Source organism: Brachyhypopomus gauderio, unplaced genomic scaffold, assembly GCF_052324685.1.
Source record: "Brachyhypopomus gauderio isolate BG-103 unplaced genomic scaffold, BGAUD_0.2 sc238, whole genome shotgun sequence".
Taxonomy (NCBI): domain Eukaryota; kingdom Metazoa; phylum Chordata; class Actinopteri; order Gymnotiformes; family Hypopomidae; genus Brachyhypopomus; species Brachyhypopomus gauderio.
In genome coordinates, this window is record NW_027507059.1 from 137,501 (window position 1) to 163,212 (window position 25,712).

A 25,712-nucleotide genomic window follows, 5' to 3' on the forward strand; every position below is an offset into this window, starting at 1 on the left:
ACAGGGAGGCGAAACAGGGGCTTGCCCCGTTCGCCCCACGCATCGACCTGGTATTGCAGTACCTCCAGGAACGGTGCACCTTCCTAAGCTTGTGTGAAAAAAAGAGTTTGTTGCTGTTTGGTATGATCAGCCTGTTTTATTTTAATGAATGAATGAATGTATTTATTTATTTATTTGGTGTGTGTGTGTGTGTGTGTGTGTGTGTGTGTGTGTGTGTGTGTGTGTGTATATATATATATATATATATATATATATATATATATAATATGTATATATATTTATTGATTTGTCTGTCTGTCTGTCCATGTGAGGGAGCAGCCAAAATGAATAAATAAATAAAACAAAGCAGCTCACTCCACTCCTTAAATAGGCAAGAATGAAGGGGTGAGTGGTCTCTGTCTGTCTGCCTGCAATTGTCAGCTGGTCACAAATGCAGTGAGAGCGGAGGCCACTCCCCTTTCGGCTGTTTGCAGTTTTCCCTCCGTTTTTGTTCTTTTTTTTTTTTTTTTTTTTTTTTTTTTTGAAATTGTTCCTGTTTTCTCTCTCTCTCTCATTGCCTGCCAGCCCTGTTGTTTGCAACAAGCAAGCCACAGCCTCGCAGGCTCCTCCCTTGTTACCGCGAACAAACGAGCTAGGCTCTTTGTTGGCGTGGCGGGACGCCTGAGCGTACACGGCTATAGCTCGGGTTTCTCTTCATTCACGCACAAATCTTTCGCCTTTTACTAAAGATTTCCGTGGAGGGGAACGTCAAAGAGTCAAAGTGATTTTTTGGAGCGCTCTGCCTCCGGGCGGGGCCGCAACAATCCGTACAACGAGAATGTATAAACTTAGGGCGGGGGCTGGGAGTGGCTCGGTGGGTGTCTGGAAGAGGGGGGAAGGGCGGGTATGCCACGGAGGAGGCCTCCCTGCCTGCGAGGCCGGTGCCCGGTCCAGCGCCCATTTCAGGTTATCGCTTCTCGGCCTTTTGGCTAAGATCAAGTGTAGTATCTGTTCTTATCAGTTTAATATCTGATACGTCCTCTATACGAGGACTTCATATTAAATGGATTTTTAGAACAGGGAGGCGAAACAGGGGCTTGCCCCGTTCGCCCCACGCATCGACCTGGTATTGCAGTACCTCCAGGAACGGTGCACCTTCCTAAGCTTGTGTGAAAAAAAGAGTTTGTTGCTGTTTGGTATGATCAGCCTGTTTTATTTTAATGAATGAATGAATGTATTTATTTATTTATTTGGTGTGTGTGTGTGTGTGTGTGTGTGTGTGTGTGTGTGTGTGTGTGTGTGTATATATATATATATATATATATATATATATATATATAATATGTATATATATTTATTGATTTGTCTGTCTGTCTGTCCATGTGAGGGAGCAGCCAAAATGAATAAATAAATAAAACAAAGCAGCTCACTCCACTCCTTAAATAGGCAAGAATGAAGGGGTGAGTGGTCTCTGTCTGTCTGCCTGCAATTGTCAGCTGGTCACAAATGCAGTGAGAGCGGAGGCCACTCCCCTTTCGGCTGTTTGCAGTTTTCCCTCCGTTTTTGTTCTTTTTTTTTTTTTTTTTTTTTTTTTTTTGAAATTGTTCCTGTTTTCTCTCTCTCTCTCATTGCCTGCCAGCCCTGTTGTTTGCAACAAGCAAGCCACAGCCTCGCAGGCTCCTCCCTTGTTACCGCGAACAAACGAGCTAGGCTCTTTGTTGGCGTGGCGGGACGCCTGAGCGTACACGGCTATAGCTCGGGTTTCTCTTCATTCACGCACAAATCTTTCGCCTTTTACTAAAGATTTCCGTGGAGGGGAACGTCAAAGAGTCAAAGTGATTTTTTGGAGCGCTCTGCCTCCGGGCGGGGCCGCAACAATCCGTACAACGAGAATGTATAAACTTAGGGCGGGGGCTGGGAGTGGCTCGGTGGGTGTCTGGAAGAGGGGGGAAGGGCGGGTATGCCACGGAGGAGGCCTCCCTGCCTGCGAGGCCGGTGCCCGGTCCAGCGCCCATTTCAGGTTATCGCTTCTCGGCCTTTTGGCTAAGATCAAGTGTAGTATCTGTTCTTATCAGTTTAATATCTGATACGTCCTCTATACGAGGACTTCATATTAAATGGATTTTTAGAACAGGGAGGCGAAACAGGGGCTTGCCCCGTTCGCCCCACGCATCGACCTGGTATTGCAGTACCTCCAGGAACGGTGCTTCCTAAGCTTGTGTGAAAAAAAGAGTTTGTTGCTGTTTGGTATGATCAGCCTGTTTTATTTTAATGAATGAATGAATGTATTTATTTATTTATTTGGTGTGTGTGTGTGTGTGTGTGTGTGTGTGTGTGTGTGTGTGTGTGTGTGTATATATATATATATATATATATATATATATATATATAATATGTATATATATTTATTGATTTGTCTGTCTGTCTGTCCATGTGAGGGAGCAGCCAAAATGAATAAATAAATAAAACAAAGCAGCTCACTCCACTCCTTAAATAGGCAAGAATGAAGGGGTGAGTGGTCTCTGTCTGTCTGCCTGCAATTGTCAGCTGGTCACAAATGCAGTGAGAGCGGAGGCCACTCCCCTTTCGGCTGTTTGCAGTTTTCCCTCCGTTTTTGTTCTTTTTTTTTTTTTTTTTTTTTTTTTTTTGAAATTGTTCCTGTTTTCTCTCTCTCTCTCATTGCCTGCCAGCCCTGTTGTTTGCAACAAGCAAGCCACAGCCTCGCAGGCTCCTCCCTTGTTACCGCGAACAAACGAGCTAGGCTCTTTGTTGGCGTGGCGGGACGCCTGAGCGTACACGGCTATAGCTCGGGTTTCTCTTCATTCACGCACAAATCTTTCGCCTTTTACTAAAGATTTCCGTGGAGGGGAACGTCAAAGAGTCAAAGTGATTTTTTGGAGCGCTCTGCCTCCGGGCGGGGCCGCAACAATCCGTACAACGAGAATGTATAAACTTAGGGCGGGGGCTGGGAGTGGCTCGGTGGGTGTCTGGAAGAGGGGGGAAGGGCGGGTATGCCACGGAGGAGGCCTCCCTGCCTGCGAGGCCGGTGCCCGGTCCAGCGCCCATTTCAGGTTATCGCTTCTCGGCCTTTTGGCTAAGATCAAGTGTAGTATCTGTTCTTATCAGTTTAATATCTGATACGTCCTCTATACGAGGACTTCATATTAAATGGATTTTTAGAACAGGGAGGCGAAACAGGGGCTTGCCCCGTTCGCCCCACGCATCGACCTGGTATTGCAGTACCTCCAGGAACGGTGCACCTTCCTAAGCTTGTGTGAAAAAAAGAGTTTGTTGCTGTTTGGTATGATCAGCCTGTTTTATTTTAATGAATGAATGAATGTATTTATTTATTTATTTGGTGTGTGTGTGTGTGTGTGTGTGTGTGTGTGTGTGTGTGTGTGTGTGTGTATATATATATATATATATATATATATATATATATATAATATGTATATATATTTATTGATTTGTCTGTCTGTCTGTCCATGTGAGGGAGCAGCCAAAATGAATAAATAAATAAAACAAAGCAGCTCACTCCACTCCTTAAATAGGCAAGAATGAAGGGGTGAGTGGTCTCTGTCTGTCTGCCTGCAATTGTCAGCTGGTCACAAATGCAGTGAGAGCGGAGGCCACTCCCCTTTCGGCTGTTTGCAGTTTTCCCTCCGTTTTTGTTCTTTTTTTTTTTTTTTTTTTTTTTTTTTTGAAATTGTTCCTGTTTTCTCTCTCTCTCTCATTGCCTGCCAGCCCTGTTGTTTGCAACAAGCAAGCCACAGCCTCGCAGGCTCCTCCCTTGTTACCGCGAACAAACGAGCTAGGCTCTTTGTTGGCGTGGCGGGACGCCTGAGCGTACACGGCTATAGCTCGGGTTTCTCTTCATTCACGCACAAATCTTTCGCCTTTTACTAAAGATTTCCGTGGAGGGGAACGTCAAAGAGTCAAAGTGATTTTTTGGAGCGCTCTGCCTCCGGGCGGGGCCGCAACAATCCGTACAACGAGAATGTATAAACTTAGGGCGGGGGCTGGGAGTGGCTCGGTGGGTGTCTGGAAGAGGGGGGAAGGGCGGGTATGCCACGGAGGAGGCCTCCCTGCCTGCGAGGCCGGTGCCCGGTCCAGCGCCCATTTCAGGTTATCGCTTCTCGGCCTTTTGGCTAAGATCAAGTGTAGTATCTGTTCTTATCAGTTTAATATCTGATACGTCCTCTATACGAGGACTTCATATTAAATGGATTTTTAGAACAGGGAGGCGAAACAGGGGCTTGCCCCGTTCGCCCCACGCATCGACCTGGTATTGCAGTACCTCCAGGAACGGTGCACCTTCCTAAGCTTGTGTGAAAAAAAGAGTTTGTTGCTGTTTGGTATGATCAGCCTGTTTTATTTTAATGAATGAATGAATGTATTTATTTATTTATTTGGTGTGTGTGTGTGTGTGTGTGTGTGTGTGTGTGTGTGTGTGTGTGTGTGTATATATATATATATATATATATATATATATATATATAATATGTATATATATTTATTGATTTGTCTGTCTGTCTGTCCATGTGAGGGAGCAGCCAAAATGAATAAATAAATAAAACAAAGCAGCTCACTCCACTCCTTAAATAGGCAAGAATGAAGGGGTGAGTGGTCTCTGTCTGTCTGCCTGCAATTGTCAGCTGGTCACAAATGCAGTGAGAGCGGAGGCCACTCCCCTTTCGGCTGTTTGCAGTTTTCCCTCCGTTTTTGTTCTTTTTTTTTTTTTTTTTTTTTTTTTTTTGAAATTGTTCCTGTTTTCTCTCTCTCTCTCATTGCCTGCCGCCAGCCCTGTTGTTTGCAACAAGCAAGCCACAGCCTCGCAGGCTCCTCCCTTGTTACCGCGAACAAACGAGCTAGGCTCTTTGTTGGCGTGGCGGGACGCCTGAGCGTACACGGCTATAGCTCGGGTTTCTCTTCATTCACGCACAAATCTTTCGCCTTTTACTAAAGATTTCCGTGGAGGGGAACGTCAAAGAGTCAAAGTGATTTTTTGGAGCGCTCTGCCTCCGGGCGGGGCCGCAACAATCCGTACAACGAGAATGTATAAACTTAGGGCGGGGGCTGGGAGTGGCTCGGTGGGTGTCTGGAAGAGGGGGGAAGGGCGGGTATGCCACGGAGGAGGCCTCCCTGCCTGCGAGGCCGGTGCCCGGTCCAGCGCCCATTTCAGGTTATCGCTTCTCGGCCTTTTGGCTAAGATCAAGTGTAGTATCTGTTCTTATCAGTTTAATATCTGATACGTCCTCTATACGAGGACTTCATATTAAATGGATTTTTAGAACAGGGAGGCGAAACAGGGGCTTGCCCCGTTCGCCCCACGCATCGACCTGGTATTGCAGTACCTCCAGGAACGGTGCACCTTCCTAAGCTTGTGTGAAAAAAAGAGTTTGTTGCTGTTTGGTATGATCAGCCTGTTTTATTTTAATGAATGAATGAATGTATTTATTTATTTATTTGGTGTGTGTGTGTGTGTGTGTGTGTGTGTGTGTGTGTGTGTGTGTGTGTGTGTATATATATATATATATATATATATATATATATATATAATATGTATATATATTTATTGATTTGTCTGTCTGTCTGTCCATGTGAGGGAGCAGCCAAAATGAATAAATAAATAAAACAAAGCAGCTCACTCCACTCCTTAAATAGGCAAGAATGAAGGGGTGAGTGGTCTCTGTCTGTCTGCCTGCAATTGTCAGCTGGTCACAAATGCAGTGAGAGCGGAGGCCACTCCCCTTTCGGCTGTTTGCAGTTTTCCCTCCGTTTTTGTTCTTTTTTTTTTTTTTTTTTTTTTTTTTTTGAAATTGTTCCTGTTTTCTCTCTCTCTCTCATTGCCTGCCAGCCCTGTTGTTTGCAACAAGCAAGCCACAGCCTCGCAGGCTCCTCCCTTGTTACCGCGAACAAACGAGCTAGGCTCTTTGTTGGCGTGGCGGGACGCCTGAGCGTACACGGCTATAGCTCGGGTTTCTCTTCATTCACGCACAAATCTTTCGCCTTTTACTAAAGATTTCCGTGGAGGGGAACGTCAAAGAGTCAAAGTGATTTTTTGGAGCGCTCTGCCTCCGGGCGGGGCCGCAACAATCCGTACAACGAGAATGTATAAACTTAGGGCGGGGGCTGGGAGTGGCTCGGTGGGTGTCTGGAAGAGGGGGGAAGGGCGGGTATGCCACGGAGGAGGCCTCCCTGCCTGCGAGGCCGGTGCCCGGTCCAGCGCCCATTTCAGGTTATCGCTTCTCGGCCTTTTGGCTAAGATCAAGTGTAGTATCTGTTCTTATCAGTTTAATATCTGATACGTCCTCTATACGAGGACTTCATATTAAATGGATTTTTAGAACAGGGAGGCGAAACAGGGGCTTGCCCCGTTCGCCCCACGCATCGACCTGGTATTGCAGTACCTCCAGGAACGGTGCACCTTCCTAAGCTTGTGTGAAAAAAAGAGTTTGTTGCTGTTTGGTATGATCAGCCTGTTTTATTTTAATGAATGAATGAATGTATTTATTTATTTATTTGGTGTGTGTGTGTGTGTGTGTGTGTGTGTGTGTGTGTGTGTGTGTGTGTGTATATATATATATATATATATATATATATATATATATAATATGTATATATATTTATTGATTTGTCTGTCTGTCTGTCCATGTGAGGGAGCAGCCAAAATGAATAAATAAATAAAACAAAGCAGCTCACTCCACTCCTTAAATAGGCAAGAATGAAGGGGTGAGTGGTCTCTGTCTGTCTGCCTGCAATTGTCAGCTGGTCACAAATGCAGTGAGAGCGGAGGCCACTCCCCTTTCGGCTGTTTGCAGTTTTCCCTCCGTTTTTGTTCTTTTTTTTTTTTTTTTTTTTTTTTTTTTGAAATTGTTCCTGTTTTCTCTCTCTCTCTCATTGCCTGCCAGCCCTGTTGTTTGCAACAAGCAAGCCACAGCCTCGCAGGCTCCTCCCTTGTTACCAGCGAACAAACGAGCTAGGCTCTTTGTTGGCGTGGCGGGACGCCTGAGCGTACACGGCTATAGCTCGGGTTTCTCTTCATTCACGCACAAATCTTTCGCCTTTTACTAAAGATTTCCGTGGAGGGGAACGTCAAAGAGTCAAAGTGATTTTTTGGAGCGCTCTGCCTCCGGGCGGGGCCGCAACAATCCGTACAACGAGAATGTATAAACTTAGGGCGGGGGCTGGGAGTGGCTCGGTGGGTGTCTGGAAGAGGGGGGAAGGGCGGGTATGCCACGGAGGAGGCCTCCCTGCCTGCGAGGCCGGTGCCCGGTCCAGCGCCCATTTCAGGTTATCGCTTCTCGGCCTTTTGGCTAAGATCAAGTGTAGTATCTGTTCTTATCAGTTTAATATCTGATACGTCCTCTATACGAGGACTTCATATTAAATGGATTTTTAGAACAGGGAGGCGAAACAGGGGCTTGCCCCGTTCGCCCCACGCATCGACCTGGTATTGCAGTACCTCCAGGAACGGTGCACCTTCCTAAGCTTGTGTGAAAAAAAGAGTTTGTTGCTGTTTGGTATGATCAGCCTGTTTTATTTTAATGAATGAATGAATGTATTTATTTATTTATTTGGTGTGTGTGTGTGTGTGTGTGTGTGTGTGTGTGTGTGTGTGTGTGTGTATATATATATATATATATATATATATATATATATATAATATGTATATATATTTATTGATTTGTCTGTCTGTCTGTCCATGTGAGGGAGCAGCCAAAATGAATAAATAAATAAAACAAAGCAGCTCACTCCACTCCTTAAATAGGCAAGAATGAAGGGGTGAGTGGTCTCTGTCTGTCTGCCTGCAATTGTCAGCTGGTCACAAATGCAGTGAGAGCGGAGGCCACTCCCTCCCCTTTCGGCTGTTTGCAGTTTTCCCTCCGTTTTTGTTCTTTTTTTTTTTTTTTTTTTTTTTTTTTTTGAAATTGTTCCTGTTTTCTCTCTCTCTCTCATTGCCTGCCAGCCCTGTTGTTTGCAACAAGCAAGCCACAGCCTCGCAGGCTCCTCCCTTGTTACCGCGAACAAACGAGCTAGGCTCTTTGTTGGCGTGGCGGGACGCCTGAGCGTACACGGCTATAGCTCGGGTTTCTCTTCATTCACGCACAAATCTTTCGCCTTTTACTAAAGATTTCCGTGGAGGGGAACGTCAAAGAGTCAAAGTGATTTTTTGGAGCGCTCTGCCTCCGGGCGGGGCCGCAACAATCCGTACAACGAGAATGTATAAACTTAGGGCGGGGGCTGGGAGTGGCTCGGTGGGTGTCTGGAAGAGGGGGGAAGGGCGGGTATGCCACGGAGGAGGCCTCCCTGCCTGCGAGGCCGGTGCCCGGTCCAGCGCCCATTTCAGGTTATCGCTTCTCGGCCTTTTGGCTAAGATCAAGTGTAGTATCTGTTCTTATCAGTTTAATATCTGATACGTCCTCTATACGAGGACTTCATATTAAATGGATTTTTAGAACAGGGAGGCGAAACAGGGGCTTGCCCCGTTCGCCCCACGCATCGACCTGGTATTGCAGTACCTCCAGGAACGGTGCACCTTCCTAAGCTTGTGTGAAAAAAAGAGTTTGTTGCTGTTTGGTATGATCAGCCTGTTTTATTTTAATGAATGAATGAATGTATTTATTTATTTATTTGGTGTGTGTGTGTGTGTGTGTGTGTGTGTGTGTGTGTGTGTGTGTGTGTGTATATATATATATATATATATATATATATATATATATAATATGTATATATATTTATTGATTTGTCTGTCTGTCTGTCCATGTGAGGGAGCAGCCAAAATGAATAAATAAATAAAACAAAGCAGCTCACTCCACTCCTTAAATAGGCAAGAATGAAGGGGTGAGTGGTCTCTGTCTGTCTGCCTGCAATTGTCAGCTGGTCACAAATGCAGTGAGAGCGGAGGCCACTCCCCTTTCGGCTGTTTGCAGTTTTCCCTCCGTTTTTGTTCTTTTTTTTTTTTTTTTTTTTTTTTTTTTGAAATTGTTCCTGTTTTCTCTCTCTCTCTCATTGCCTGCCAGCCCTGTTGTTTGCAACAAGCAAGCCACAGCCTCGCAGGCTCCTCCCTTGTTACCGCGAACAAACGAGCTAGGCTCTTTGTTGGCGTGGCGGGACGCCTGAGCGTACACGGCTATAGCTCGGGTTTCTCTTCATTCACGCACAAATCTTTCGCCTTTTACTAAAGATTTCCGTGGAGGGGAACGTCAAAGAGTCAAAGTGATTTTTTGGAGCGCTCTGCCTCCGGGCGGGGCCGCAACAATCCGTACAACGAGAATGTATAAACTTAGGGCGGGGGCTGGGAGTGGCTCGGTGGGTGTCTGGAAGAGGGGGGAAGGGCGGGTATGCCACGGAGGAGGCCTCCCTGCCTGCGAGGCCGGTGCCCGGTCCAGCGCCCATTTCAGGTTATCGCTTCTCGGCCTTTTGGCTAAGATCAAGTGTAGTATCTGTTCTTATCAGTTTAATATCTGATACGTCCTCTATACGAGGACTTCATATTAAATGGATTTTTAGAACAGGGAGGCGAAACAGGGGCTTGCCCCGTTCGCCCCACGCATCGACCTGGTATTGCAGTACCTCCAGGAACGGTGCACCTTCCTAAGCTTGTGTGAAAAAAAGAGTTTGTTGCTGTTTGGTATGATCAGCCTGTTTTATTTTAATGAATGAATGAATGTATTTATTTATTTATTTGGTGTGTGTGTGTGTGTGTGTGTGTGTGTGTGTGTGTGTGTGTGTGTGTGTATATATATATATATATATATATATATATATATATATAATATGTATATATATTTATTGATTTGTCTGTCTGTCTGTCCATGTGAGGGAGCAGCCAAAATGAATAAATAAATAAAACAAAGCAGCTCACTCCACTCCTTAAATAGGCAAGAATGAAGGGGTGAGTGGTCTCTGTCTGTCTGCCTGCAATTGTCAGCTGGTCACAAATGCAGTGAGAGCGGAGGCCACTCCCCTTTCGGCTGTTTGCAGTTTTCCCTCCGTTTTTGTTCTTTTTTTTTTTTTTTTTTTTTTTTTTTTGAAATTGTTCCTGTTTTCTCTCTCTCTCTCATTGCCTGCCAGCCCTGTTGTTTGCAACAAGCAAGCCACAGCCTCGCAGGCTCCTCCCTTGTTACCGCGAACAAACGAGCTAGGCTCTTTGTTGGCGTGGCGGGACGCCTGAGCGTACACGGCTATAGCTCGGGTTTCTCTTCATTCACGCACAAATCTTTCGCCTTTTACTAAAGATTTCCGTGGAGGGGAACGTCAAAGAGTCAAAGTGATTTTTTGGAGCGCTCTGCCTCCGGGCGGGGCCGCAACAATCCGTACAACGAGAATGTATAAAAACTTAGGGCGGGGGCTGGGAGTGGCTCGGTGGGTGTCTGGAAGAGGGGGGAAGGGCGGGTATGCCACGGAGGAGGCCTCCCTGCCTGCGAGGCCGGTGCCCGGTCCAGCGCCCATTTCAGGTTATCGCTCTTCTCGGCCTTTTGGCTAAGATCAAGTGTAGTATCTGTTCTTATCAGTTTAATATCTGATACGTCCTCTATACGAGGACTTCATATTAAATGGATTTTTAGAACAGGGAGGCGAAACAGGGGCTTGCCCCGTTCGCCCCACGCATCGACCTGGTATTGCAGTACCTCCAGGAACGGTGCACCTTCCTAAGCTTGTGTGAAAAAAAGAGTTTGTTGCTGTTTGGTATGATCAGCCTGTTTTATTTTAATGAATGAATGAATGTATTTATTTATTTATTTGGTGTGTGTGTGTGTGTGTGTGTGTGTGTGTGTGTGTGTGTGTGTGTGTGTGTATATATATATATATATATATATATATATATATATATAATATGTATATATATTTATTGATTTGTCTGTCTGTCTGTCCATGTGAGGGAGCAGCCAAAATGAATAAATAAATAAAACAAAGCAGCTCACTCCACTCCTTAAATAGGCAAGAATGAAGGGGTGAGTGGTCTCTGTCTGTCTGCCTGCAATTGTCAGCTGGTCACAAATGCAGTGAGAGCGGAGGCCACTCCCCTTTCGGCTGTTTGCAGTTTTCCCTCCGTTTTTGTTCTTTTTTTTTTTTTTTTTTTTTTTTTTTTTGAAATTGTTCCTGTTTTCTCTCTCTCTCTCATTGCCTGCCAGCCCTGTTGTTTGCAACAAGCAAGCCACAGCCTCGCAGGCTCCTCCCTTGTTACCGCGAACAAACGAGCTAGGCTCTTTGTTGGCGTGGCGGGACGCCTGAGCGTACACGGCTATAGCTCGGGTTTCTCTTCATTCACGCACAAATCTTTCGCCTTTTACTAAAGATTTCCGTGGAGGGGAACGTCAAAGAGTCAAAGTGATTTTTTGGAGCGCTCTGCCTCCGGGCGGGGCCGCAACAATCCGTACAACGAGAATGTATAAACTTAGGGCGGGGGCTGGGAGTGGCTCGGTGGGTGTCTGGAAGAGGGGGGAAGGGCGGGTATGCCACGGAGGAGGCCTCCCTGCCTGCGAGGCCGGTGCCCGGTCCAGCGCCCATTTCAGGTTATCGCTTCTCGGCCTTTTGGCTAAGATCAAGTGTAGTATCTGTTCTTATCAGTTTAATATCTGATACGTCCTCTATACGAGGACTTCATATTAAATGGATTTTTAGAACAGGGAGGCGAAACAGGGGCTTGCCCCGTTCGCCCCACGCATCGACCTGGTATTGCAGTACCTCCAGGAACGGTGCACCTTCCTAAGCTTGTGTGAAAAAAAGAGTTTGTTGCTGTTTGGTATGATCAGCCTGTTTTATTTTAATGAATGAATGAATGTATTTATTTATTTATTTGGTGTGTGTGTGTGTGTGTGTGTGTGTGTGTGTGTGTGTGTGTGTGTGTGTATATATATATATATATATATATATATATATATATATATAATATGTATATATATTTATTGATTTGTCTGTCTGTCTGTCCATGTGAGGGAGCAGCCAAAATGAATAAATAAATAAAACAAAGCAGCTCACTCCACTCCTTAAATAGGCAAGAATGAAGGGGTGAGTGGTCTCTGTCTGTCTGCCTGCAATTGTCAGCTGGTCACAAATGCAGTGAGAGCGGAGGCCACTCCCCTTTCGGCTGTTTGCAGTTTTCCCTCCGTTTTTGTTCTTTTTTTTTTTTTTTTTTTTTTTTTTTTGAAATTGTTCCTGTTTTCTCTCTCTCTCTCATTGCCTGCCAGCCCTGTTGTTTGCAACAAGCAAGCCACAGCCTCGCAGGCTCCTCCCTTGTTACCGCGAACAAACGAGCTAGGCTCTTTGTTGGCGTGGCGGGACGCCTGAGCGTACACGGCTATAGCTCGGGTTTCTCTTCATTCACGCACAAATCTTTCGCCTTTTACTAAAGATTTCCGTGGAGGGGAACGTCAAAGAGTCAAAGTGATTTTTTGGAGCGCTCTGCCTCCGGGCGGGGCCGCAACAATCCGTACAACGAGAATGTATAAACTTAGGGCGGGGGCTGGGAGTGGCTCGGTGGGTGTCTGGAAGAGGGGGGAAGGGCGGGTATGCCACGGAGGAGGCCTCCCTGCCTGCGAGGCCGGTGCCCGGTCCAGCGCCCATTTCAGGTTATCGCTTCTCGGCCTTTTGGCTAAGATCAAGTGTAGTATCTGTTCTTATCAGTTTAATATCTGATACGTCCTCTATACGAGGACTTCATATTAAATGGATTTTTAGAACAGGGAGGCGAAACAGGGGCTTGCCCCGTTCGCCCCACGCATCGACCTGGTATTGCAGTACCTCCAGGAACGGTGCACCTTCCTAAGCTTGTGTGAAAAAAAGAGTTTGTTGCTGTTTGGTATGATCAGCCTGTTTTATTTTAATGAATGAATGAATGTATTTATTTATTTATTTGGTGTGTGTGTGTGTGTGTGTGTGTGTGTGTGTGTGTGTGTGTGTGTGTGTGTGTATATATATATATATATATATATATATATATATATAATATGTATATATATTTATTGATTTGTCTGTCTGTCTGTCCATGTGAGGGAGCAGCCAAAATGAATAAATAAATAAAACAAAGCAGCTCACTCCACTCCTTAAATAGGCAAGAATGAAGGGGTGAGTGGTCTCTGTCTGTCTGCCTGCAATTGTCAGCTGGTCACAAATGCAGTGAGAGCGGAGGCCACTCCCCTTTCGGCTGTTTGCAGTTTTCCCTCCGTTTTTGTTCTTTTTTTTTTTTTTTTTTTTTTTTTTTTGAAATTGTTCCTGTTTTCTCTCTCTCTCTCATTGCCTGCCAGCCCTGTTGTTTGCAACAAGCAAGCCACAGCCTCGCAGGCTCCTCCCTTGTTACCGCGAACAAACGAGCTAGGCTCTTTGTTGGCGTGGCGGGACGCCTGAGCGTACACGGCTATAGCTCGGGTTTCTCTTCATTCACGCACAAATCTTTCGCCTTTTACTAAAGATTTCCGTGGAGGGGAACGTCAAAGAGTCAAAGTGATTTTTTGGAGCGCTCTGCCTCCGGGCGGGGCCGCAACAATCCGTACAACGAGAATGTATAAACTTAGGGCGGGGGCTGGGAGTGGCTCGGTGGGTGTCTGGAAGAGGGGGGAAGGGCGGGTATGCCACGGAGGAGGCCTCCCTGCCTGCGAGGCCGGTGCCCGGTCCAGCGCCCATTTCAGGTTATCGCTTCTCGGCCTTTTGGCTAAGATCAAGTGTAGTATCTGTTCTTATCAGTTTAATATCTGATACGTCCTCTATACGAGGACTTCATATTAAATGGATTTTTAGAACAGGGAGGCGAAACAGGGGCTTGCCCCGTTCGCCCCACGCATCGACCTGGTATTGCAGTACCTCCAGGAACGGTGCACCTTCCTAAGCTTGTGTGAAAAAAAGAGTTTGTTGCTGTTTGGTATGATCAGCCTGTTTTATTTTAATGAATGAATGAATGTATTTATTTATTTATTTGGTGTGTGTGTGTGTGTGTGTGTGTGTGTGTGTGTGTGTGTGTGTGTGTGTATATATATATATATATATATATATATATATATATATAATATGTATATATATTTATTGATTTGTCTGTCTGTCTGTCCATGTGAGGGAGCAGCCAAAATGAATAAATAAATAAAACAAAGCAGCTCACTCCACTCCTTAAATAGGCAAGAATGAAGGGGTGAGTGGTCTCTGTCTGTCTGCCTGCAATTGTCAGCTGGTCACAAATGCAGTGAGAGCGGAGGCCACTCCCCTTTCGGCTGTTTGCAGTTTTCCCTCCGTTTTTGTTCTTTTTTTTTTTTTTTTTTTTTTTTTTTTGAAATTGTTCCTGTTTTCTCTCTCTCTCTCATTGCCTGCCAGCCCTGTTGTTTGCAACAAGCAAGCCACAGCCTCGCAGGCTCCTCCCTTGTTACCGCGAACAAACGAGCTAGGCTCTTTGTTGGCGTGGCGGGACGCCTGAGCGTACACGGCTATAGCTCGGGTTTCTCTTCATTCACGCACAAATCTTTCGCCTTTTACTAAAGATTTCCGTGGAGGGGAACGTCAAAGAGTCAAAGTGATTTTTTGGAGCGCTCTGCCTCCGGGCGGGGCCGCAACAATCCGTACAACGAGAATGTATAAACTTAGGGCGGGGGCTGGGAGTGGCTCGGTGGGTGTCTGGAAGAGGGGGGAAGGGCGGGTATGCCACGGAGGAGGCCTCCCTGCCTGCGAGGCCGGTGCCCGGTCCAGCGCCCATTTCAGGTTATCGCTTCTCGGCCTTTTGGCTAAGATCAAGTGTAGTATCTGTTCTTATCAGTTTAATATCTGATACGTCCTCTATACGAGGACTTCATATTAAATGGATTTTTAGAACAGGGAGGCGAAACAGGGGCTTGCCCCGTTCGCCCCACGCATCGACCTGGTATTGCAGTACCTCCAGGAACGGTGCACCTTCCTAAGCTTGTGTGAAAAAAAGAGTTTGTTGCTGTTTGGTATGATCAGCCTGTTTTATTTTAATGAATGAATGAATGTATTTATTTATTTATTTGGTGTGTGTGTGTGTGTGTGTGTGTGTGTGTGTGTGTGTGTGTGTGTGTATATATATATATATATATATATATATATATATATATATAATATGTATATATATTTATTGATTTGTCTGTCTGTCTGTCCATGTGAGGGAGCAGCCAAAATGAATAAATAAATAAAACAAAGCAGCTCACTCCACTCCTTAAATAGGCAAGAATGAAGGGGTGAGTGGTCTCTGTCTGTCTGCCTGCAATTGTCAGCTGGTCACAAATGCAGTGAGAGCGGAGGCCACTCCCCTTTCGGCTGTTTGCAGTTTTCCCTCCGTTTTTGTTCTTTTTTTTTTTTTTTTTTTTTTTTTTTTGAAATTGTTCCTGTTTTCTCTCTCTCTCTCATTGCCTGCCAGCCCTGTTGTTTGCAACAAGCAAGCCACAGCCTCGCAGGCTCCTCCCTTGTTACCGCGAACAAACGAGCTAGGCTCTTTGTTGGCGTGGCGGGACGCCTGAGCGTACACGGCTATAGCTCGGGTTTCTCTTCATTCACGCACAAATCTTTCGCCTTTACTAAAGATTTCCGTGGAGGGGAACGTCAAAGAGTCAAAGTGATTTTTTGGAGCGCTCTGCCTCCGGGCGGGGCCGCAACAATCCGTACAACGAGAATGTATAAACTTAGGGCGGGGGCTGGGAGTGGCTCGGTGGGTGTCTGGAAGAGGGGGGAAGGGCGGGTATGCCACGGAGGAGGCCTCCCTGCCTGCGAGGCCGGTGCCCGGTCCAGCGCCCATTTCAGGTTATCGCTTCTCGGCCTTTTGGCTAAGATCAAGTGTAGTATCTGTTCTTATCAGTTTAATATCTGATACGTCCTCTATACGAGGACTTCATATTAAATGGATTTTTAGAACAGGGAGGCGAAACAGGGGCTTGCCCCGTTCGCCCCACGCATCGACCTGGTATTGCAGTACCTCCAGGAACGGTGCACCTTCCTAAGCTTGTGTGAAAAAAAGAGTTTGTTGCTGTTTGGTATGATCAGCCTGTTTTATTTTAATGAATGAATGAATGTATTTATTTATTTATTTGGTGTGTGTGTGTGTGTGTGTGTGTGTGTGTGTGTGTGTGTGTGTGTGTGTGTATATATATATATATATATATATATATATATATATATAATATGTATATATATTTATTGATTTGTCTGTCTGTCTGTCCATGTGAGGGAGCAGCCAAAATGAATAAATAAATAAAACAAAGCAGCTCACTCCACTCCTTAAATAGGCAAGAATGAAGGGGTGAGTGGTCTCTGTCTGTCTGCCTGCAATTGTCAGCTGGTCACAAATGCAGTGAGAGCGGAGGCCACTCCCCTTTCGGCTGTTTGCAGTTTTCCCTCCGTTTTTGTTCTTTTTTTTTTTTTTTTTTTTTTTTTTTTGAAATTGTTCCTGTTTTCTCTCTCTCTCTCATTGCCTGCCAGCCCTGTTGTTTGCAACAAGCAAGCCACAGCCTCGCAGGCTCCTCCCTTGTTACCGCGAACAAACGAGCTAGGCTCTTTGTTGGCGTGGCGGGACGCCTGAGCGTACACGGCTATAGCTCGGGTTTCTCTTCATTCACGCACAAATCTTTCGCCTTTTACTAAAGATTTCCGTGGAGGGGAACGTCAAAGAGTCAAAGTGATTTTTTGGAGCGCTCTGCCTCCGGGCGGGGCCGCAACAATCCGTACAACGAGAATGTATAAACTTAGGGCGGGGGCTGGGAGTGGCTCGGTGGGTGTCTGGAAGAGGGGGGAAGGGCGGGTATGCCACGGAGGAGGCCTCCCTGCCTGCGAGGCCGGTGCCCGGTCCAGCGCCCATTTCAGGTTATCGCTTCTCGGCCTTTTGGCTAAGATCAAGTGTAGTATCTGTTCTTATCAGTTTAATATCTGATACGTCCTCTATACGAGGACTTCATATTAAATGGATTTTTAGAACAGGGAGGCGAAACAGGGGCTTGCCCCGTTCGCCCCACGCATCGACCTGGTATTGCAGTACCTCCAGGAACGGTGCACCTTCCTAAGCTTGTGTGAAAAAAAGAGTTTGTTGCTGTTTGGTATGATCAGCCTGTTTTATTTTAATGAATGAATGAATGTATTTATTTATTTATTTGGTGTGTGTGTGTGTGTGTGTGTGTGTGTGTGTGTGTGTGTGTGTGTGTGTATATATATATATATATATATATATATATATATATATAATATGTATATATATTTATTGATTTGTCTGTCTGTCTGTCCATGTGAGGGAGCAGCCAAAATGAATAAATAAATAAAACAAAGCAGCTCACTCCACTCCTTAAATAGGCAAGAATGAAGGGGTGAGTGGTCTCTGTCTGTCTGCCTGCAATTGTCAGCTGGTCACAAATGCAGTGAGAGCGGAGGCCACTCCCCTTTCGGCTGTTTGCAGTTTTCCCTCCGTTTTTGTTCTTTTTTTTTTTTTTTTTTTTTTTTTTTTGAAATTGTTCCTGTTTTCTCTCTCTCTCTCATTGCCTGCCAGCCCTGTTGTTTGCAACAAGCAAGCCACAGCCTCGCAGGCTCCTCCCTTGTTACCGCGAACAAACGAGCTAGGCTCTTTGTTGGCGTGGCGGGACGCCTGAGCGTACACGGCTATAGCTCGGGTTTCTCTTCATTCACGCACAAATCTTTCGCCTTTTACTAAAGATTTCCGTGGAGGGGAACGTCAAAGAGTCAAAGTGATTTTTTGGAGCGCTCTGCCTCCGGGCGGGGCCGCAACAATCCGTACAACGAGAATGTATAAACTTAGGGCGGGGGCTGGGAGTGGCTCGGTGGGTGTCTGGAAGAGGGGGGAAGGGCGGGTATGCCACGGAGGAGGCCTCCCTGCCTGCGAGGCCGGTGCCCGGTCCAGCGCCCATTTCAGGTTATCGCTTCTCGGCCTTTTGGCTAAGATCAAGTGTAGTATCTGTTCTTATCAGTTTAATATCTGATACGTCCTCTATACGAGGACTTCATATTAAATGGATTTTTAGAACAGGGAGGCGAAACAGGGGCTTGCCCCGTTCGCCCCACGCATCGACCTGGTATTGCAGTACCTCCAGGAACGGTGCACCTTCCTAAGCTTGTGTGAAAAAAAGAGTTTGTTGCTGTTTGGTATGATCAGCCTGTTTTATTTTAATGAATGAATGAATGTATTTATTTATTTATTTGGTGTGTGTGTGTGTGTGTGTGTGTGTGTGTGTGTGTGTGTGTGTGTGTGTGTATATATATATATATATATATATATATATATATATATAATATGTATATATATTTATTGATTTGTCTGTCTGTCTGTCCATGTGAGGGAGCAGCCAAAATGAATAAATAAATAAAACAAAGCAGCTCACTCCACTCCTTAAATAGGCAAGAATGAAGGGGTGAGTGGTCTCTGTCTGTCTGCCTGCAATTGTCAGCTGGTCACAAATGCAGTGAGAGCGGAGGCCACTCCCCTTTCGGCTGTTTGCAGTTTTCCCTCCGTTTTTGTTCTTTTTTTTTTTTTTTTTTTTTTTTTTTTGAAATTGTTCCTGTTTTCTCTCTCTCTCTCATTGCCTGCCAGCCCTGTTGTTTGCAACAAGCAAGCCACAGCCTCGCAGGCTCCTCCCTTGTTACCGCGAACAAACGAGCTAGGCTCTTTGTTGGCGTGGCGGGACGCCTGAGCGTACACGGCTATAGCTCGGGTTTCTCTTCATTCACGCACAAATCTTTCGCCTTTTACTAAAGATTTCCGTGGAGGGGAACGTCAAAGAGTCAAAGTGATTTTTTGGAGCGCTCTGCCTCCGGGCGGGGCCGCAACAATCCGTACAACGAGAATGTATAAACTTAGGGCGGGGGCTGGGAGTGGCTCGGTGGGTGTCTGGAAGAGGGGGGAAGGGCGGGTATGCCACGGAGGAGGCCTCCCTGCCTGCGAGGCCGGTGCCCGGTCCAGCGCCCATTTCAGGTTATCGCTTCTCGGCCTTTTGGCTAAGATCAAGTGTAGTATCTGTTCTTATCAGTTTAATATCTGATACGTCCTCTATACGAGGACTTCATATTAAATGGATTTTTAGAACAGGGAGGCGAAACAGGGGCTTGCCCCGTTCGCCCCACGCATCGACCTGGTATTGCAGTACCTCCAGGAACGGTGCACCTTCCTAAGCTTGTGTGAAAAAAAGAGTTTGTTGCTGTTTGGTATGATCAGCCTGTTTTATTTTAATGAATGAATGAATGTATTTATTTATTTATTTGGTGTGTGTGTGTGTGTGTGTGTGTGTGTGTGTGTGTGTGTGTGTGTGTGTATATATATATATATATATATATATATATATATATATAATATGTATATATATTTATTGATTTGTCTGTCTGTCTGTCCATGTGAGGGAGCAGCCAAAATGAATAAATAAATAAAACAAAGCAGCTCACTCCACTCCTTAAATAGGCAAGAATGAAGGGGTGAGTGGTCTCTGTCTGTCTGCCTGCAATTGTCAGCTGGTCACAAATGCAGTGAGAGCGGAGGCCACTCCCCTTTCGGCTGTTTGCAGTTTTCCCTCCGTTTTTGTTCTTTTTTTTTTTTTTTTTTTTTTTTTTTTGAAATTGTTCCTGTTTTCTCTCTCTCTCTCATTGCCTGCCAGCCCTGTTGTTTGCAACAAGCAAGCCACAGCCTCGCAGGCTCCTCCCTTGTTACCGCGAACAAACGAGCTAGGCTCTTTGTTGGCGTGGCGGGACGCCTGAGCGTACACGGCTATAGCTCGGGTTTCTCTTCATTCACGCACAAATCTTTCGCCTTTTACTAAAGATTTCCGTGGAGGGGAACGTCAAAGAGTCAAAGTGATTTTTTGGAGCGCTCTGCCTCCGGGCGGGGCCGCAACAATCCGTACAACGAGAATGTATAAACTTAGGGCGGGGGCTGGGAGTGGCTCGGTGGGTGTCTGGAAGAGGGGGGAAGGGCGGGTATGCCACGGAGGAGGCCTCCCTGCCTGCGAGGCCGGTGCCCGGTCCAGCGCCCATTTCAGGTTATCGCTTCTCGGCCTTTTGGCTAAGATCAAGTGTAGTATCTGTTCTTATCAGTTTAATATCTGATACGTCCTCTATACGAGGACTTCATATTAAATGGATTTTTAGAACAGGGAGGCGAAACAGGGGCTTGCCCCGTTCGCCCCACGCATCGACCTGGTATTGCAGTACCTCCAGGAACGGTGCACCTTCCTAAGCTTGTGTGAAAAAAAGAGTTTGTTGCTGTTTGGTATGATCAGCCTGTTTTATTTTAATGAATGAATGAATGTATTTATTTATTTATTTGGTGTGTGTGTGTGTGTGTGTGTGTGTGTGTGTGTGTGTGTGTGTGTGTGTGTATATATATATATATATATATATATATATATATATATAATATGTATATATATTTATTGATTTGTCTGTCTGTCTGTCCATGTGAGGGAGCAGCCAAAATGAATAAATAAATAAAACAAAGCAGCTCACTCCACTCCTTAAATAGGCAAGAATGAAGGGGTGAGTGGTCTCTGTCTGTCTGCCTGCAATTGTCAGCTGGTCACAAATGCAGTGAGAGCGGAGGCCACTCCCCTTTCGGCTGTTTGCAGTTTTCCCTCCGTTTTTGTTCTTTTTTTTTTTTTTTTTTTTTTTTTTTTTGAAATTGTTCCTGTTTTCTCTCTCTCTCTCATTGCCTGCCAGCCCTGTTGTTTGCAACAAGCAAGCCACAGCCTCGCAGGCTCCTCCCTTGTTACCGCGAACAAACGAGCTAGGCTCTTTGTTGGCGTGGCGGGACGCCTGAGCGTACACGGCTATAGCTCGGGTTTCTCTTCATTCACGCACAAATCTTTCGCCTTTTACTAAAGATTTCCGTGGAGGGGAACGTCAAAGAGTCAAAGTGATTTTTTGGAGCGCTCTGCCTCCGGGCGGGGCCGCAACAATCCGTACAACGAGAATGTATAAACTTAGGGCGGGGGCTGGGAGTGGCTCGGTGGGTGTCTGGAAGAGGGGGGAAGGGCGGGTATGCCACGGAGGAGGCCTCCCTGCCTGCGAGGCCGGTGCCCGGTCCAGCGCCCATTTCAGGTTATCGCTTCTCGGCCTTTTGGCTAAGATCAAGTGTAGTATCTGTTCTTATCAGTTTAATATCTGATACGTCCTCTATACGAGGACTTCATATTAAATGGATTTTTAGAACAGGGAGGCGAAACAGGGGCTTGCCCCGTTCGCCCCACGCATCGACCTGGTATTGCAGTACCTCCAGGAACGGTGCACCTTCCTAAGCTTGTGTGAAAAAAAGAGTTTGTTGCTGTTTGGTATGATCAGCCTGTTTTATTTTAATGAATGAATGAATGTATTTATTTATTTATTTGGTGTGTGTGTGTGTGTGTGTGTGTGTGTGTGTGTGTGTGTGTGTGTGTGTATATATATATATATATATATATATATATATATATATAATATGTATATATATTTATTGATTTGTCTGTCTGTCTGTCCATGTGAGGGAGCAGCCAAAATGAATAAATAAATAAAACAAAGCAGCTCACTCCACTCCTTAAATAGGCAAGAATGAAGGGGTGAGTGGTCTCTGTCTGTCTGCCTGCAATTGTCAGCTGGTCACAAATGCAGTGAGAGCGGAGGCCACTCCCCTTTCGGCTGTTTGCAGTTTTCCCTCCGTTTTTGTTCTTTTTTTTTTTTTTTTTTTTTTTTTTTTTGAAATTGTTCCTGTTTTCTCTCTCTCTCTCATTGCCTGCCAGCCCTGTTGTTTGCAACAAGCAAGCCACAGCCTCGCAGGCTCCTCCCTTGTTACCGCGAACAAACGAGCTAGGCTCTTTGTTGGCGTGGCGGGACGCCTGAGCGTACACGGCTATAGCTCGGGTTTCTCTTCATTCACGCACAAATCTTTCGCCTTTTACTAAAGATTTCCGTGGAGGGGAACGTCAAAGAGTCAAAGTGATTTTTTGGAGCGCTCTGCCTCCGGGCGGGGCCGCAACAATCCGTACAACGAGAATGTATAAACTTAGGGCGGGGGCTGGGAGTGGCTCGGTGGGTGTCTGGAAGAGGGGGGAAGGGCGGGTATGCCACGGAGGAGGCCTCCCTGCCTGCGAGGCCGGTGCCCGGTCCAGCGCCCATTTCAGGTTATCGCTTCTCGGCCTTTTGGCTAAGATCAAGTGTAGTATCTGTTCTTATCAGTTTAATATCTGATACGTCCTCTATACGAGGACTTCATATTAAATGGATTTTTAGAACAGGGAGGCGAAACAGGGGCTTGCCCCGTTCGCCCCACGCATCGACCTGGTATTGCAGTACCTCCAGGAACGGTGCACCTTCCTAAGCTTGTGTGAAAAAAAGAGTTTGTTGCTGTTTGGTATGATCAGCCTGTTTTATTTTAATGAATGAATGAATGTATTTATTTATTTATTTGGTGTGTGTGTGTGTGTGTGTGTGTGTGTGTGTGTGTGTGTGTGTGTGTGTATATATATATATATATATATATATATATATATATATAATATGTATATATATTTATTGATTTGTCTGTCTGTCTGTCCATGTGAGGGAGCAGCCAAAATGAATAAATAAATAAAACAAAGCAGCTCACTCCACTCCTTAAATAGGCAAGAATGAAGGGGTGAGTGGTCTCTGTCTGTCTGCCTGCAATTGTCAGCTGGTCACAAATGCAGTGAGAGCGGAGGCCACTCCCCTTTCGGCTGTTTGCAGTTTTCCCTCCGTTTTTGTTCTTTTTTTTTTTTTTTTTTTTTTTTTTTTGAAATTGTTCCTGTTTTCTCTCTCTCTCTCATTGCCTGCCAGCCCTGTTGTTTGCAACAAGCAAGCCACAGCCTCGCAGGCTCCTCCCTTGTTACCGCGAACAAACGAGCTAGGCTCTTTGTTGGCGTGGCGGGACGCCTGAGCGTACACGGCTATAGCTCGGGTTTCTCTTCATTCACGCACAAATCTTTCGCCTTTTACTAAAGATTTCCGTGGAGGGGAACGTCAAAGAGTCAAAGTGATTTTTTGGAGCGCTCTGCCTCCGGGCGGGGCCGCAACAATCCGTACAACGAGAATGTATAAACTTAGGGCGGGGGCTGGGAGTGGCTCGGTGGGTGTCTGGAAGAGGGGGGAAGGGCGGGTATGCCACGGAGGAGGCCTCCCTGCCTGCGAGGCCGGTGCCCGGTCCAGCGCCCATTTCAGGTTATCGCTTCTCGGCCTTTTGGCTAAGATCAAGTGTAGTATCTGTTCTTATCAGTTTAATATCTGATACGTCCTCTATACGAGGACTTCATATTAAATGGATTTTTAGAACAGGGAGGCGAAACAGGGGCTTGCCCCGTTCGCCCCACGCATCGACCTGGTATTGCAGTACCTCCAGGAACGGTGCACCTTCCTAAGCTTGTGTGAAAAAAAGAGTTTGTTGCTGTTTGGTATGATCAGCCTGTTTTATTTTAATGAATGAATGAATGTATTTATTTATTTATTTGGTGTGTGTGTGTGTGTGTGTGTGTGTGTGTGTGTGTGTGTGTGTGTGTGTGTATATATATATATATATATATATATATATATATATATAATATGTATATATATTTATTGATTTGTCTGTCTGTCTGTCCATGTGAGGGAGCAGCCAAAATGAATAAATAAATAAAACAAAGCAGCTCACTCCACTCCTTAAATAGGCAAGAATGAAGGGGTGAGTGGTCTCTGTCTGTCTGCCTGCAATTGTCAGCTGGTCACAAATGCAGTGAGAGCGGAGGCCACTCCCCTTTCGGCTGTTTGCAGTTTTCCCTCCGTTTTTGTTCTTTTTTTTTTTTTTTTTTTTTTTTTTTTTGAAATTGTTCCTGTTTTCTCTCTCTCTCTCATTGCCTGCCAGCCCTGTTGTTTGCAACAAGCAAGCCACAGCCTCGCAGGCTCCTCCCTTGTTACCGCGAACAAACGAGCTAGGCTCTTTGTTGGCGTGGCGGGACGCCTGAGCGTACACGGCTATAGCTCGGGTTTCTCTTCATTCACGCACAAATCTTTCGCCTTTTACTAAAGATTTCCGTGGAGGGGAACGTCAAAGAGTCAAAGTGATTTTTTGGAGCGCTCTGCCTCCGGGCGGGGCCGCAACAATCCGTACAACGAGAATGTATAAACTTAGGGCGGGGGCTGGGAGTGGCTCGGTGGGTGTCTGGAAGAGGGGGGAAGGGCGGGTATGCCACGGAGGAGGCCTCCCTGCCTGCGAGGCCGGTGCCCGGTCCAGCGCCCATTTCAGGTTATCGCTTCTCGGCCTTTTGGCTAAGATCAAGTGTAGTATCTGTTCTTATCAGTTTAATATCTGATACGTCCTCTATACGAGGACTTCATATTAAATGGATTTTTAGAACAGGGAGGCGAAACAGGGGCTTGCCCCGTTCGCCCCACGCATCGACCTGGTATTGCAGTACCTCCAGGAACGGTGCACCTTCCTAAGCTTGTGTGAAAAAAAGAGTTTGTTGCTGTTTGGTATGATCAGCCTGTTTTATTTTAATGAATGAATGAATGTATTTATTTATTTATTTGGTGTGTGTGTGTGTGTGTGTGTGTGTGTGTGTGTGTGTGTGTGTGTGTGTGTATATATATATATATATATATATATATATATATATATAATATGTATATATATTTATTGATTTGTCTGTCTGTCTGTCCATGTGAGGGAGCAGCCAAAATGAATAAATAAATAAAACAAAGCAGCTCACTCCACTCCTTAAATAGGCAAGAATGAAGGGGTGAGTGGTCTCTGTCTGTCTGCCTGCAATTGTCAGCTGGTCACAAATGCAGTGAGAGCGGAGGCCACTCCCCTTTCGGCTGTTTGCAGTTTTCCCTCCGTTTTTGTTCTTTTTTTTTTTTTTTTTTTTTTTTTTTTTGAAATTGTTCCTGTTTTCTCTCTCTCTCTCATTGCCTGCCAGCCCTGTTGTTTGCAACAAGCAAGCCACAGCCTCGCAGGCTCCTCCCTTGTTACCGCGAACAAACGAGCTAGGCTCTTTGTTGGCGTGGCGGGACGCCTGAGCGTACACGGCTATAGCTCGGGTTTCTCTTCATTCACGCACAAATCTTTCGCCTTTTACTAAAGATTTCCGTGGAGGGGAACGTCAAAGAGTCAAAGTGATTTTTTGGAGCGCTCTGCCTCCGGGCGGGGCCGCAACAATCCGTACAACGAGAATGTATAAACTTAGGGCGGGGGCTGGGAGTGGCTCGGTGGGTGTCTGGAAGAGGGGGGGAAGGGCGGGTATGCCACGGAGGAGGCCTCCCTGCCTGCGAGGCCGGTGCCCGGTCCAGCGCCCATTTCAGGTTATCGCTTCTCGGCCTTTTGGCTAAGATCAAGTGTAGTATCTGTTCTTATCAGTTTAATATCTGATACGTCCTCTATACGAGGACTTCATATTAAATGGATTTTTAGAACAGGGAGGCGAAACAGGGGCTTGCCCCGTTCGCCCCACGCATCGACCTGGTATTGCAGTACCTCCAGGAACGGTGCACCTTCCTAAGCTTGTGTGAAAAAAAGAGTTTGTTGCTGTTTGGTATGATCAGCCTGTTTTATTTTAATGAATGAATGAATGTATTTATTTATTTATTTGGTGTGTGTGTGTGTGTGTGTGAGTGTGTGTGTGTGTGTGTGTGTGTGTGTGTATATATATATATATAATATATATATATATATATATAATATGTATATATATTATTGATTTGTCTGTCTGTCTGTCCATGTGAGGGAGCAGCCAAAATGAATAAATAAATAAAACAAAGCAGCTCACTCCACTCCTTAAATAGGCAAGAATGAAGGG

At 45.7% G+C, this 25,712-nt stretch overlaps 49 non-coding genes across 49 annotated transcripts in view; all 49 read left to right on the forward strand.

Moving 5' to 3' along the window:
* The window catches only part of LOC143504013 (U2 spliceosomal RNA), a 191-nt gene extending 107 nt beyond the window's left edge, over positions 1-84 (forward strand). The window contains exon 1 of the small nuclear RNA XR_013127285.1: positions 1-84. This exon is cut by the window's left edge and continues 107 nt beyond it. This is a non-coding gene — a small nuclear RNA (U2 spliceosomal RNA).
* A 593-nt stretch (positions 85-677) lies between these two features.
* LOC143504173 (U5 spliceosomal RNA) lies at positions 678-796 on the forward strand. The gene has a single exon (XR_013127433.1). It is a non-coding gene; the product is annotated as a U5 spliceosomal RNA (small nuclear RNA).
* Positions 797-948: 152 nt separating this feature from the next.
* Positions 949-1,139, forward strand: LOC143504014 (U2 spliceosomal RNA). Its single transcript, XR_013127286.1, has one exon. It is a non-coding gene; the product is annotated as a U2 spliceosomal RNA (small nuclear RNA).
* Positions 1,140-1,731: 592 nt separating this feature from the next.
* On the forward strand, positions 1,732-1,850 carry LOC143504174 (U5 spliceosomal RNA). Its single transcript, XR_013127434.1, has one exon. It is a non-coding gene; the product is annotated as a U5 spliceosomal RNA (small nuclear RNA).
* Positions 1,851-2,002: 152 nt separating this feature from the next.
* On the forward strand, positions 2,003-2,193 carry LOC143504038 (U2 spliceosomal RNA). Its single transcript, XR_013127310.1, has one exon. It is a non-coding gene; the product is annotated as a U2 spliceosomal RNA (small nuclear RNA).
* A 589-nt stretch (positions 2,194-2,782) lies between these two features.
* LOC143504175 (U5 spliceosomal RNA) lies at positions 2,783-2,901 on the forward strand. Its single transcript, XR_013127435.1, has one exon. It is a non-coding gene; the product is annotated as a U5 spliceosomal RNA (small nuclear RNA).
* A 152-nt stretch (positions 2,902-3,053) lies between these two features.
* LOC143504015 (U2 spliceosomal RNA) lies at positions 3,054-3,244 on the forward strand. Its single transcript, XR_013127287.1, has one exon. It is a non-coding gene; the product is annotated as a U2 spliceosomal RNA (small nuclear RNA).
* Positions 3,245-3,836: 592 nt separating this feature from the next.
* On the forward strand, positions 3,837-3,955 carry LOC143504176 (U5 spliceosomal RNA). The gene has a single exon (XR_013127436.1). It is a non-coding gene; the product is annotated as a U5 spliceosomal RNA (small nuclear RNA).
* Positions 3,956-4,107: 152 nt separating this feature from the next.
* On the forward strand, positions 4,108-4,298 carry LOC143504016 (U2 spliceosomal RNA). Its single transcript, XR_013127288.1, has one exon. It is a non-coding gene; the product is annotated as a U2 spliceosomal RNA (small nuclear RNA).
* A 595-nt stretch (positions 4,299-4,893) lies between these two features.
* On the forward strand, positions 4,894-5,012 carry LOC143504177 (U5 spliceosomal RNA). The gene has a single exon (XR_013127437.1). It is a non-coding gene; the product is annotated as a U5 spliceosomal RNA (small nuclear RNA).
* Positions 5,013-5,164: 152 nt separating this feature from the next.
* Positions 5,165-5,355, forward strand: LOC143504017 (U2 spliceosomal RNA). Its single transcript, XR_013127289.1, has one exon. It is a non-coding gene; the product is annotated as a U2 spliceosomal RNA (small nuclear RNA).
* A 594-nt stretch (positions 5,356-5,949) lies between these two features.
* LOC143504178 (U5 spliceosomal RNA) lies at positions 5,950-6,068 on the forward strand. Its single transcript, XR_013127438.1, has one exon. It is a non-coding gene; the product is annotated as a U5 spliceosomal RNA (small nuclear RNA).
* Positions 6,069-6,220: 152 nt separating this feature from the next.
* LOC143504018 (U2 spliceosomal RNA) lies at positions 6,221-6,411 on the forward strand. The gene has a single exon (XR_013127290.1). It is a non-coding gene; the product is annotated as a U2 spliceosomal RNA (small nuclear RNA).
* Positions 6,412-7,004: 593 nt separating this feature from the next.
* On the forward strand, positions 7,005-7,123 carry LOC143504179 (U5 spliceosomal RNA). Its single transcript, XR_013127439.1, has one exon. It is a non-coding gene; the product is annotated as a U5 spliceosomal RNA (small nuclear RNA).
* Positions 7,124-7,275: 152 nt separating this feature from the next.
* LOC143504019 (U2 spliceosomal RNA) lies at positions 7,276-7,466 on the forward strand. The gene has a single exon (XR_013127291.1). It is a non-coding gene; the product is annotated as a U2 spliceosomal RNA (small nuclear RNA).
* A 595-nt stretch (positions 7,467-8,061) lies between these two features.
* On the forward strand, positions 8,062-8,180 carry LOC143504180 (U5 spliceosomal RNA). The gene has a single exon (XR_013127440.1). It is a non-coding gene; the product is annotated as a U5 spliceosomal RNA (small nuclear RNA).
* A 152-nt stretch (positions 8,181-8,332) lies between these two features.
* Positions 8,333-8,523, forward strand: LOC143504021 (U2 spliceosomal RNA). The gene has a single exon (XR_013127293.1). It is a non-coding gene; the product is annotated as a U2 spliceosomal RNA (small nuclear RNA).
* A 592-nt stretch (positions 8,524-9,115) lies between these two features.
* LOC143504181 (U5 spliceosomal RNA) lies at positions 9,116-9,234 on the forward strand. Its single transcript, XR_013127441.1, has one exon. It is a non-coding gene; the product is annotated as a U5 spliceosomal RNA (small nuclear RNA).
* A 152-nt stretch (positions 9,235-9,386) lies between these two features.
* LOC143504022 (U2 spliceosomal RNA) lies at positions 9,387-9,577 on the forward strand. Its single transcript, XR_013127294.1, has one exon. It is a non-coding gene; the product is annotated as a U2 spliceosomal RNA (small nuclear RNA).
* A 592-nt stretch (positions 9,578-10,169) lies between these two features.
* On the forward strand, positions 10,170-10,288 carry LOC143504183 (U5 spliceosomal RNA). Its single transcript, XR_013127443.1, has one exon. It is a non-coding gene; the product is annotated as a U5 spliceosomal RNA (small nuclear RNA).
* Positions 10,289-10,442: 154 nt separating this feature from the next.
* On the forward strand, positions 10,443-10,635 carry LOC143504044 (U2 spliceosomal RNA). The gene has a single exon (XR_013127316.1). It is a non-coding gene; the product is annotated as a U2 spliceosomal RNA (small nuclear RNA).
* Positions 10,636-11,230: 595 nt separating this feature from the next.
* LOC143504184 (U5 spliceosomal RNA) lies at positions 11,231-11,349 on the forward strand. The gene has a single exon (XR_013127444.1). It is a non-coding gene; the product is annotated as a U5 spliceosomal RNA (small nuclear RNA).
* Positions 11,350-11,501: 152 nt separating this feature from the next.
* LOC143504023 (U2 spliceosomal RNA) lies at positions 11,502-11,692 on the forward strand. Its single transcript, XR_013127295.1, has one exon. It is a non-coding gene; the product is annotated as a U2 spliceosomal RNA (small nuclear RNA).
* Positions 11,693-12,286: 594 nt separating this feature from the next.
* On the forward strand, positions 12,287-12,405 carry LOC143504185 (U5 spliceosomal RNA). Its single transcript, XR_013127445.1, has one exon. It is a non-coding gene; the product is annotated as a U5 spliceosomal RNA (small nuclear RNA).
* Positions 12,406-12,557: 152 nt separating this feature from the next.
* Positions 12,558-12,748, forward strand: LOC143504024 (U2 spliceosomal RNA). Its single transcript, XR_013127296.1, has one exon. It is a non-coding gene; the product is annotated as a U2 spliceosomal RNA (small nuclear RNA).
* Positions 12,749-13,342: 594 nt separating this feature from the next.
* On the forward strand, positions 13,343-13,461 carry LOC143504186 (U5 spliceosomal RNA). The gene has a single exon (XR_013127446.1). It is a non-coding gene; the product is annotated as a U5 spliceosomal RNA (small nuclear RNA).
* Positions 13,462-13,613: 152 nt separating this feature from the next.
* LOC143504025 (U2 spliceosomal RNA) lies at positions 13,614-13,804 on the forward strand. Its single transcript, XR_013127297.1, has one exon. It is a non-coding gene; the product is annotated as a U2 spliceosomal RNA (small nuclear RNA).
* Positions 13,805-14,396: 592 nt separating this feature from the next.
* On the forward strand, positions 14,397-14,515 carry LOC143504187 (U5 spliceosomal RNA). Its single transcript, XR_013127447.1, has one exon. It is a non-coding gene; the product is annotated as a U5 spliceosomal RNA (small nuclear RNA).
* Positions 14,516-14,667: 152 nt separating this feature from the next.
* Positions 14,668-14,858, forward strand: LOC143504026 (U2 spliceosomal RNA). The gene has a single exon (XR_013127298.1). It is a non-coding gene; the product is annotated as a U2 spliceosomal RNA (small nuclear RNA).
* A 592-nt stretch (positions 14,859-15,450) lies between these two features.
* Positions 15,451-15,568, forward strand: LOC143504207 (U5 spliceosomal RNA). Its single transcript, XR_013127465.1, has one exon. It is a non-coding gene; the product is annotated as a U5 spliceosomal RNA (small nuclear RNA).
* Positions 15,569-15,720: 152 nt separating this feature from the next.
* LOC143504027 (U2 spliceosomal RNA) lies at positions 15,721-15,911 on the forward strand. The gene has a single exon (XR_013127299.1). It is a non-coding gene; the product is annotated as a U2 spliceosomal RNA (small nuclear RNA).
* A 594-nt stretch (positions 15,912-16,505) lies between these two features.
* Positions 16,506-16,624, forward strand: LOC143504188 (U5 spliceosomal RNA). The gene has a single exon (XR_013127448.1). It is a non-coding gene; the product is annotated as a U5 spliceosomal RNA (small nuclear RNA).
* A 152-nt stretch (positions 16,625-16,776) lies between these two features.
* Positions 16,777-16,967, forward strand: LOC143504028 (U2 spliceosomal RNA). Its single transcript, XR_013127300.1, has one exon. It is a non-coding gene; the product is annotated as a U2 spliceosomal RNA (small nuclear RNA).
* Positions 16,968-17,559: 592 nt separating this feature from the next.
* LOC143504189 (U5 spliceosomal RNA) lies at positions 17,560-17,678 on the forward strand. Its single transcript, XR_013127449.1, has one exon. It is a non-coding gene; the product is annotated as a U5 spliceosomal RNA (small nuclear RNA).
* A 152-nt stretch (positions 17,679-17,830) lies between these two features.
* Positions 17,831-18,021, forward strand: LOC143504029 (U2 spliceosomal RNA). The gene has a single exon (XR_013127301.1). It is a non-coding gene; the product is annotated as a U2 spliceosomal RNA (small nuclear RNA).
* Positions 18,022-18,615: 594 nt separating this feature from the next.
* On the forward strand, positions 18,616-18,734 carry LOC143504190 (U5 spliceosomal RNA). Its single transcript, XR_013127450.1, has one exon. It is a non-coding gene; the product is annotated as a U5 spliceosomal RNA (small nuclear RNA).
* Positions 18,735-18,886: 152 nt separating this feature from the next.
* Positions 18,887-19,077, forward strand: LOC143504030 (U2 spliceosomal RNA). The gene has a single exon (XR_013127302.1). It is a non-coding gene; the product is annotated as a U2 spliceosomal RNA (small nuclear RNA).
* Positions 19,078-19,669: 592 nt separating this feature from the next.
* LOC143504191 (U5 spliceosomal RNA) lies at positions 19,670-19,788 on the forward strand. Its single transcript, XR_013127451.1, has one exon. It is a non-coding gene; the product is annotated as a U5 spliceosomal RNA (small nuclear RNA).
* Positions 19,789-19,940: 152 nt separating this feature from the next.
* On the forward strand, positions 19,941-20,131 carry LOC143504032 (U2 spliceosomal RNA). Its single transcript, XR_013127304.1, has one exon. It is a non-coding gene; the product is annotated as a U2 spliceosomal RNA (small nuclear RNA).
* A 595-nt stretch (positions 20,132-20,726) lies between these two features.
* Positions 20,727-20,845, forward strand: LOC143504192 (U5 spliceosomal RNA). Its single transcript, XR_013127452.1, has one exon. It is a non-coding gene; the product is annotated as a U5 spliceosomal RNA (small nuclear RNA).
* A 152-nt stretch (positions 20,846-20,997) lies between these two features.
* LOC143504033 (U2 spliceosomal RNA) lies at positions 20,998-21,188 on the forward strand. The gene has a single exon (XR_013127305.1). It is a non-coding gene; the product is annotated as a U2 spliceosomal RNA (small nuclear RNA).
* Positions 21,189-21,781: 593 nt separating this feature from the next.
* Positions 21,782-21,900, forward strand: LOC143504194 (U5 spliceosomal RNA). Its single transcript, XR_013127454.1, has one exon. It is a non-coding gene; the product is annotated as a U5 spliceosomal RNA (small nuclear RNA).
* A 152-nt stretch (positions 21,901-22,052) lies between these two features.
* LOC143504034 (U2 spliceosomal RNA) lies at positions 22,053-22,243 on the forward strand. Its single transcript, XR_013127306.1, has one exon. It is a non-coding gene; the product is annotated as a U2 spliceosomal RNA (small nuclear RNA).
* A 592-nt stretch (positions 22,244-22,835) lies between these two features.
* On the forward strand, positions 22,836-22,954 carry LOC143504195 (U5 spliceosomal RNA). Its single transcript, XR_013127455.1, has one exon. It is a non-coding gene; the product is annotated as a U5 spliceosomal RNA (small nuclear RNA).
* A 152-nt stretch (positions 22,955-23,106) lies between these two features.
* Positions 23,107-23,297, forward strand: LOC143504035 (U2 spliceosomal RNA). The gene has a single exon (XR_013127307.1). It is a non-coding gene; the product is annotated as a U2 spliceosomal RNA (small nuclear RNA).
* Positions 23,298-23,892: 595 nt separating this feature from the next.
* Positions 23,893-24,011, forward strand: LOC143504196 (U5 spliceosomal RNA). Its single transcript, XR_013127456.1, has one exon. It is a non-coding gene; the product is annotated as a U5 spliceosomal RNA (small nuclear RNA).
* A 152-nt stretch (positions 24,012-24,163) lies between these two features.
* Positions 24,164-24,354, forward strand: LOC143504036 (U2 spliceosomal RNA). Its single transcript, XR_013127308.1, has one exon. It is a non-coding gene; the product is annotated as a U2 spliceosomal RNA (small nuclear RNA).
* A 595-nt stretch (positions 24,355-24,949) lies between these two features.
* LOC143504197 (U5 spliceosomal RNA) lies at positions 24,950-25,068 on the forward strand. Its single transcript, XR_013127457.1, has one exon. It is a non-coding gene; the product is annotated as a U5 spliceosomal RNA (small nuclear RNA).
* A 153-nt stretch (positions 25,069-25,221) lies between these two features.
* Positions 25,222-25,412, forward strand: LOC143504037 (U2 spliceosomal RNA). Its single transcript, XR_013127309.1, has one exon. It is a non-coding gene; the product is annotated as a U2 spliceosomal RNA (small nuclear RNA).
* The last annotated feature ends 300 nt before the right edge of the window (positions 25,413-25,712 follow it).